A 9,360-nucleotide genomic window follows, 5' to 3' on the forward strand; every position below is an offset into this window, starting at 1 on the left:
AGCTATATTAACAGTTTTATAGCAATGTAAACATCTGCCCAATTCAAAAAGATGTTAAATAAAAACAAGGTATATATTGCAAAGCAAGGAACATTATTTCATTAGTTATGAATTATATACTTTTATATCAACTAAGCCAAATAAATTATATTAGTGGAACTCCTGCTATACATAACTAAAATCCACAAATAAATATTTTAGTTATACCCCTGTCATTTCTAATTAGCTTTTATAAAGATAAATCTTTTTATAGTATTTCCATCCTAATAGAATGTGACACCAGCTTTAATAATAGTCACAAAAATACATATATTTTGATGCAGAAATGAGAAGTTTGTCCTTATTTTTGAAAGAAAAAAAAGGGTAAGATTTTTTTTTAAGAATAAGATTTGCATATACATTATGGAAGACACCAATTTAATTCCTGGGAAGATGGGGTTAGAAGTGTCCGCTGATTGTGAACAGCTCAACAGCATGGAGTCCTCCAGGTTGGTGTATCTCAAAACGTGACCCACCTGGAGATCCATGGTGTCGAACAATGAACTTTCCAAACCAGCAAGGTCTCCATAAAGTGAGGGGAGCTCCTCTTCACCATCGTTGGTTGGAGAACACACAGCCTACGTCTACACTACCCCAAGTTAGTTTCTGTCCTTCGTCTTCTCTGTTAGAATTTCCTCCACCCATTCTCCATTTCTGGCCCATTTTTAAGCTCCTGGTTCTGATGTATGTTTCCCAGACTCCAGATTAATCCCAGGCCTGAACATTTTACTTTTGATAAAGAAAAATGAACAAGGTAACTAGCAAGAAATTACAGGTTGTGCCTACCTTATCATGAAGATCCAGAAAGTACCAAAGTGTGGCTGTTGTATAACAAATATAGTAAACTGTACTTGTGACCAAATATTTACATGTTGCTTTGGAATTTCAAAGTTCAACTACTAACTTCGATTGCAGTGGGTTTCTATTTACACAGCGAAGAAAGGATGACCTGCTAACTATCCTGTGTAAAAACTGACCTAGGGCTGGGACTGCAACCAACTTTTAAAGACCTACTTGTTTACGATTTACCCTTTTATGTTCAGGGTTGTCTTAAAGCTCTTCCATCCTTGCTGTAGTCTGTTCCTGGTGCCCCTGGAGCTGCATTTCCTGGGATTTGTGGAATCTATTTTTGTTCTGCTTGTCCCTGCTGTGTTCCTCTGCTCCTCACAGATGGGCACACCAGCTGATCCAGAGCCCTGCAGTTATGTCTCCCACAAACACTGCCACTGTCCCTAGGCTGGACTAAGGTGTAGGGAGACAAAGTGCCTGCATATAGGGCATGAGTTCAAAGGACCAAGAAAGTAGTGTGTTTAAATACGTCACAACATGATCACATATTGGCAAAGCAACCTTGAGAAAGAAAAACAAGGCTGGAGGCATCATGATCGCTGATTCAAAGTGTCCTATGAAGTTACAATAATCAAAACAATAAGGTACTAGCACAAAAACAGACCCATAAGTCAATGGAACAGATAGAGAGCCCAGAAATAGACCCGCGCTTTATATGGTCAATTAATCTAATGCAAAGAAAGCAAGACCATATAATGAAGAAATAACAGTCTCTGCAACATATAGTGTTAGGGAAACTGCAGATACATGCAAAAAAAGGGGGACTCTGTATCACTTTCTTACACCATATACAAAAATAAACTCAAATGGATTTGACCTGAAGCCATGAAACTCCAAGAAGAAAATGTAGCCAGTAAACTATTTGATTATCAATCTAAGTAATGTTTTTTTGGATAGTCCCTTTAAGCAAGGGAAAGAAAAATAAACAAATGGCACTTCCTAAAACTAAAAAGCTTCTCAGCAAAGGAAACCATCAACAAAACAAAAGACAACCTACTGAATTGGAGAAGATATTCGATAAGGTGTTGCTATCCAAAATATATAAAAAAAAACTCAATAAAAAAATAAACAACCTGATCAAAAAATGGTCGGAGTATTAAGTGAAATAAGACAGTCAGAGAAAGTATCCATGATCTCACTCATATGTGGAATCTAAAGAACAAAATAAATTGATGTACAAAAATAGACCCAGAAACATAGAAGAATGAACAGACTGTGGAACCTCAGAGGGAAGGCAGGGGAGGGTGGGTGGGAAGTGATCAACCAATGAACTTGTATGCAATATGCATAACCCGTGGACACAGACATTGGAGTGGTGAGGGCCTGTGGGGGAGGGGCAGGGGTGAGTTGGAAAAGGTCAATGGGAGAAAATGGGGGACTTATGTAATACTTTCAACAATAATGAGGAAAAAAAGTCAAAAGGCACTATTGAACAACAACAAATAAAAAATATATGGGCAGAGGACACAAAAAAGACATTTCTCCAAAGATGGCCAACAAACATATGAAAAGATGCTCAGCATTACTAATCATGAAGCAATTGCAAATCAAAGACACAAGGAGATATCACCTGACACCTGTCAGAATAACTATTATCAAAGTCAACAAATAATGTGTTGGCAAGGATGTGGAGAAATGGAAACCCTTGTGCACTATTGGTGGGACTGCAAACTGGTGTAACTACTATGAAAAACAGTGTAAAGATTCCTCAGAAAACTGAAAATAAATCCACCATATGACCCAGCAATTCCACTTCTGGGTATTTATCCAACAAAAATAAAAACATGAATTCAAAAAGATATATGCACCCACATAATTATTATAGCACTAGAGGCCCGGTGCATGAAATTCATGCACTCAGGGGGTCTCTTAGCTCGGTCTGTGCCCTCTCGCAGTCTGGGAGCCCTTGGGGGATGTCCGACTGATGGTTTAGGCCCGTTCTGCAGGGGGAGCGGGCCTAAGCCATCAGTCGGACATCCTTAGCACTGCCATGGAGGCAGGAGAGGCTTCTGCCACCACCGCTGCACTCCCCAGCCATGAGCCTGGCTTCTGGCTGAGCAGCGCTCCCCCTGTGGGTGCACACTGACCACCAGAGGACAGGTCCTGCGTTGAGCATCTGCCCCCTGGTGGTCAGTGTGCATTACAGCAACCCGTCGTTTCTGCCACTCGGTAGATTTGCATATTAGCCTTTTATTATATAGGATTATTTACCATTATGTATACACATAAACACACACACACACATACACACACACACACACAATGAAAAGAAAATGAAATCTTACCATTTGGGGCAACATGATGGACTACAGGGTATTATGCTAAGTGCAAAAAGTCAGAGAAAGATAAACACTGTATGGTTTCACTTACATGTGGAACCTAAAAACAAAACAAACAAAACAAAACAAAAACAGGTTCGTAGAAACAGAGACCAAAGGGATGACTATCAAAAGGTGAAGGGGAATCAGCCAATAAAATTGTGATAAGTTTGCATGGTGACAGAGGTTTATTAGGATTATTGGGATGATCACATTGTAAGGTGTAAAAATGTTGAATCACCATATTGTATACCTGAAACTAATATAACCAAGATAATATGGCATAATAACTATACCAAATAACTAAGTAAGTAAATAAACAAATAACTGTAATCCATCTGCTTCCGATTTTTAGATGTTAACTGGGGCTATGTGTATTATTTTTCAATGAGAGAGAGATAAAAATTAAAATGTATATGCCTTTGGAAGACACAATAGGCTAACTGCTCACTTCTTATGAAGTTACTAGCTAAATCCACACTCTTCTGAAATGTATACCAATTATTAATTCTCAAAATAATTCTAATTATCAATTACAAGCCGCTGACTGCAAAAACAGATAGATCAATAGACAGTTGAGTTTTAAAAAAAGATCATACTATGAGTGTTAATAGTAAATTATTATTTTCATATTTTGATCCCAGAGTAGGCTTTGATTGTACAATAAGGACCCTGGAGCCTGTTGAAGGTGAAAAGAACAATGATCTGGTAAGAGGAGGCTGAAGTGTTAAAGTCAGCTCTTCATTTATCTAATCTATTTTAACTTAAGAATCCCATTCCATTATGTACTGACAGTTCTTCCTATCTGGCCATGCATTAGATTAGCATATTCAGAGGTAGGCACACACACTCTTGTGTAAGAAAACCTGAATTTCACTCTCACCTTGGGGCTCTAACAATTTATAACCAGCAGCATCTTGGCAAGTCACTTAGCCCCTGGGTTCATGCTTCTCCATGTAATATTTGAAAATAATAAGAGTTTTGTGAATAAGAGAATGTGCATGCAAGTTCTTTGTAAAGCTTACATATTTAAGAAATTTTTAATATTGTTGTTTTAATAAATGCAACTGATCAAGAAGCCAAAGGGTTGTGTCCTTACCACAAACAGGATTAAACAGCATCTGTATGTTTCTAACAATAGTAATGGAAAGAAGGAGGAAGAGTGACAGGTGGGAAAACCCACAGTGGGTTCATTAACATCCAAAGATCATTGACATTTGTGTCCTTACCCTACAGGCTCTTGTGAGCAGCTGCTACTGGTTTGCTTGGTTCACTCAAGCACAGCCCGTGGTAGATGCTACATAAATATCTGGTGGGTGAAGGAATACAGGCTTTTCTTCCCTGTTGGTCAGTAATCAGGGTGTCTATTTTCATATCTGCCTAGAAAGCAAAACCACAGTGACATTGGAAACTTGCCATTCAAGCAACTGAATTGCCTCACTGCATTTCACCTGAATACAGATGCAAGCTCACTGTACCTTGCCACTTTTCCAAGAACCAGGGGCCACTGCTCTATGTCCTATATGCAATTCAGAATGGTTTGGGTCTTGAAAAGATGTTTTTACTTTCCCAATGCAGTGGTCTCCGTATGGGGGTTCCTACAGTCCAGGGGTGATGAAAGGTAACCTAATGGTTTGCAGGAAGAATTTATTATTATCATGGCCTTTTAAAAAAATGTGTATATATAGACTATTATATACTTAATCAAATGATATCCCAACCATCTATATAATTTATAAATAAATATACATTTATTGATCAGGACTCAAAAATATTGTTGTGATTAGAGGTATGTAATGGACATTCTCCATACCCACCAGTGACACTCATGTCTTCCAGTGTTTTCCTGCTGACTGTCATATGCCTACTTGGCTTCTCTGTGTCTGAGAGCTATTTCAGGAACCTTGAAAGTCTGCTCTTCCCACCTCTTGTGAAAGCTAGAAATACCCCAGGAATCTCTAGCCCCTAGAAACAGCCTTCAAATGATGAATATTTCAGCCAATGGTATATAAATACCCCAGCTCCTGCAATCCTCAGGCAAGATAATTACGAGGTTTGTGATATTGCACCATTTCACAGAATTTTCTACATGTTTGAGCTCCAGTCACCCTCTGAGGTGCCCAGCTTAATAGAAAACCTTTCATTTGCTGCCTGTCCTTCCCTGTTTCATGTCTCCTTGTCTCTATATAGCTCCTGGCACTTACTTCCCAAGCAGAAGTAGGGTCTTGTTTCTGAGAGAACTCCACACCAAAACAGGTGTGAAGTCACAACCATTCAGATGCAACTGCTCCAAACAGGGCCCTGTTTTATTGATGATCAAGACAATGTGCTCACAATCACTGACCAAGCAAAACCAGCCCAGCTTTACGTCTCTATGGCACAGTGTAACTGCAGTGTGGTAGAATAGCAAAGAAACAGGCAAGAAAACTTGGCAGAAAAACTTTAGGCCTGTCCTTAGACTGGCTTAAGGGTCCCTTTTTCCTCTTTCACTGGTGTCTCTAAAGTCCACACGGGGCTGCTCTCAGGTTCTGAGTAGAAGGACATGGTGGTGATGATAGTATCACAAATAATCCTGCTTTCACTTTGCTGGAATTATTTTTTCTCCCATTAATTAATGCAAACAAAATCGTGGCTCGCTACGTTGCTGTGTTTATTTTGTTTATTTAAACAGACTTCAATGCTTCCTGGAAAATGAAAGGAAAAATAATGACGATAAAAAAAAACACGAAGCACTCCCGATGAGAGATGATTCTTCTTGAATCAGATACTTTTTAGTATGTATCTTCCCTTGGGAATTTGCAAGAGTGCATCCAATTCTAATATTTATCACCTATTCCAATGCACTGTCTTTGAATCTTTCCTTCCAAATATTAACTCTGAAGAAGATTATGATGTTCTTAAAAATAGGCTTTTGAGTTCAAGGAACTGTAATATGGGAGATGGATTCCTACACTTTATATTTTACAATGCACATGATCACGTTAGGAAGAAGGATGAAAAACTGTATATTCTCTACATACATTTGCTGTGTTGTTTCTAAAGGGAGTCGTGGAATACTTCTCAAGTATTTTAAATTAATGCCTTCTTACTTGCTCAATTTGAAGGACACATATTCTGGCTCTCAGTGACATGAATTAGATGCATACATGTTACACTTCTTAACCAACAGTATGCAAAGATGTGACATATCTTAGAAAATTTTTCATATTGATTATCTCACATCTGTAATAGGTGCAGATCAGACAGGTTAGTAAGAATCCTCTGATAGCCCCACCACAAAACCCACTGAGTTTAGAATCCGTGCTTAAGATTCCTCTTGGGGTGAAGCTGCTCATTCACATTAAAAAGTCAATGAGCGGTCATTTGGCACAAAGTTCTCTCAGGTGTAATGGACATTCTCCGTACCCACCCGCGACACTCATGTCTTCCAGTGTCCTCCACTGAATTTCATATGCTGACTTTCCAGTTTGCCAAGTGATGGAATTTTAAAACAGAATCAGCTTTTCTTTTTAAGTAATAAATACCAACATTTGTGTAGAGCCCCTTGAAATTGTTCATCTTTTGAGAGCAATGGCCTATGCCCTCAAGCCTAGTATTAAAATTACACAAATTATAAAATATGAGAGATTACTAAGAATATAATAGAAATATTGAAATTCAGAATCGCATAATGTTCCTTGGTAATGTTCATGAAAATAATAATTGTGATGTTTTTAATTGTGTAGCACAACAAATTCACAATAAGCCATAAATCAGCCAACACCACTTCATCACATAAAATTTTCTCTCTATGTAACTTTTTAGAATATTCTATTCTTCCGTAATTGTTTTATGTATTCTTATGTTAGCAACCAGATTTAAAGCTCTTTGAAATCTTTCACTACTGTGTCCATCTCGGTAGTTAATAGTGTTGGGTTTCTTTAACAAATAAAAACAGATTAATATACCACTTTGTGTACCCATGTCATACCATCAATTTGTCTAAGTTTAGAATCTACTGCATTCAATATACACTGAATAAATCCTTTATCTTTCTTTCTTTTTATTATGTGTCAAGATATGTCTTGTCCTTTCGGGTCAGTTACTTCTTTCTCTAACCTTGAAAGTAAATTAGTCACTGGAACTGATCCTTTCTCTATCAGAATCACAGAAAGGCTTTCACATAATATATTAATTAACACACACACACCAACACATAGTCTTAGTGAAATAACTAACTTCATGAATGATAAAATGAATATACCAAAAAACTGGTTATTGATATGAACTAAACAATCTCTTCTGCTGGTCAGTGGAGATAGTTCTTGTCATCAATTTAAGAGTATTTTCTAAATTTAACATTGTGCTTAGAACATTTAACAACTAATGAATTTTTATTTTTAACTCTACAAGTGCATGAAGCTAAGGTGAGGTTCTCAAATTAGTTTTCCAAAACAACAACAACAACAACAAAACAAAAAACAGCCACCATTTGTATGGACTATGAGAAATACATAAACCTTGAGAAAAATATTCCACACTCTTCAATGTTAATTCTAACATTTTGTTTCTGCTAAATTCATTTTCAACTCTTTGGGGACATATCTAATGACCAGAAATAAGATCACATGGAATTTATTTACTGCCATCACAATGTAGCCATTGCTGACATCAGTAACAATCCCGAGGTATTTAAGAGAAGACCATATATCCCAGTATAAACCGGCCTTTGTCTTTCCACTATAGAAGGGAGCACAAAATAAGTTAGGATGCTGGTTTTGGATAGAGGTGACATTCAGAATTTTATTTTATTTTGTCCAGCATTCTTATTTAAAAAGAAACAAACTACTAAGAACACATTGAGGAGAGATATAAATGAAGGATAAAAAGGGGAGAAATTATGATTAGAATTATAGGAAAGTCAAAATGATGACATGCAGATATGCAAACAGCTCTCCCTTATAAAATATCGCAAAAGCTATAGCTGCCTTTACTTTTCATGACTAGTATTAATGAATGCTAAAAATGGCTCTAACAGTGGTGCCACCCCAACCCTTTCATTATACTCTTGAGTTGCACCTAGGTATTCAGCAGGCAAACACAGGAAACAAAAGCAGGGAAATGAATAAAAGATAAACTGTTTTCAATTAAGAAAAATGCCCTAGCACTGCTTTCCAGCTCAGGCACTCATTTATTACAAATCTGCTCTTTTTTTTTTTTTTTGGCACCACTTGGCAATTTTACTTCCTTAAGGGATACGGCATGAAGGCTATTGAGCTGGAAGCAAATATGAGTTAAAATAACATGGTTTTATATGAATATATAAATGCAATAGCAGTTTTACCATCAATATGCTGGTAAATTCTGCAGTCTAGAGCTCTCTACTAAGACTTGTAGACCCAATAGCATACCCTAATGCTCCTCTAACCTGCTCTGTGTTTCTCAAACTCAAATGTTCAAAACTGAACTAAGTTTAGGAGACTGGCCCCATCCTCATAGTCTGGTTGGCTATCCTAGAAACCTTCTGGTCTCATATTTTTTGGCTAACCTACCATCACTACCATCACCACCACCACACTTACCCAATCACCCAGGTCAATCTATCCTGTCTCTTTATTTTACTTTTTTTAAAACTGAAGAATTTAATCCATTTACATTTAAAGTAATTATTGACACATAATCATTTATTATTGAAAATTAAAAAAAAATTCTGGTTGTTTTACAGATTCATTGTTCCTTATTTCTTATCTTGCTGTTTTTCTATGTATGTATATTGATGCATCTTGGAATAAGTATATTTTGACTTCTTTACCCTATCTCTTTAATAGTTTTCCAATCAATCTCCTCCAGCCTCAATACTGACTTAATTTAGAAACCATCTTCCTTTCTTATCTCATTTATTTATCTGGCTTTCATCTTTTCAGTCTTCTTGCTAAAATCATTTTGTATTATTCAATCATAGTCATTTATTTTAAACACAAATCAATCATTTCTACTCCTTGATTAACCCTTTAAAGATATTTCACTTTCCTAAACTCAACCTTGTTAAGGCAATGTGAACTTTGATAGTCTGTCATTGCTAGCTAATGAAGCTACATCTCCCCCATCAATTTAGTTGAGTTGTTCTGAAATACTTTCATTTAGCACATGTCATGTTCTCCTCTCTGGCAATTCT

The 9,360-nt window shown here is 36.9% G+C and overlaps 1 non-coding gene across 1 annotated transcript; it reads right to left on the reverse strand.

Annotated features, from left to right (window-relative positions):
- Window positions 1–459: 459 nt before the first annotated feature.
- Window positions 460–540, reverse strand: MIR490 (microRNA mir-490). Its single transcript, NR_128982.2, has one exon. It is a non-coding gene; the product is annotated as a microRNA mir-490 (primary transcript).
- Between the last annotated feature and the right edge of the window lie 8,820 nt (window positions 541–9,360).

Source organism: Eptesicus fuscus, chromosome 14, assembly GCF_027574615.1.
Source record: "Eptesicus fuscus isolate TK198812 chromosome 14, DD_ASM_mEF_20220401, whole genome shotgun sequence".
NCBI classification, from domain to species: Eukaryota; Metazoa; Chordata; class Mammalia; order Chiroptera; family Vespertilionidae; genus Eptesicus; species Eptesicus fuscus.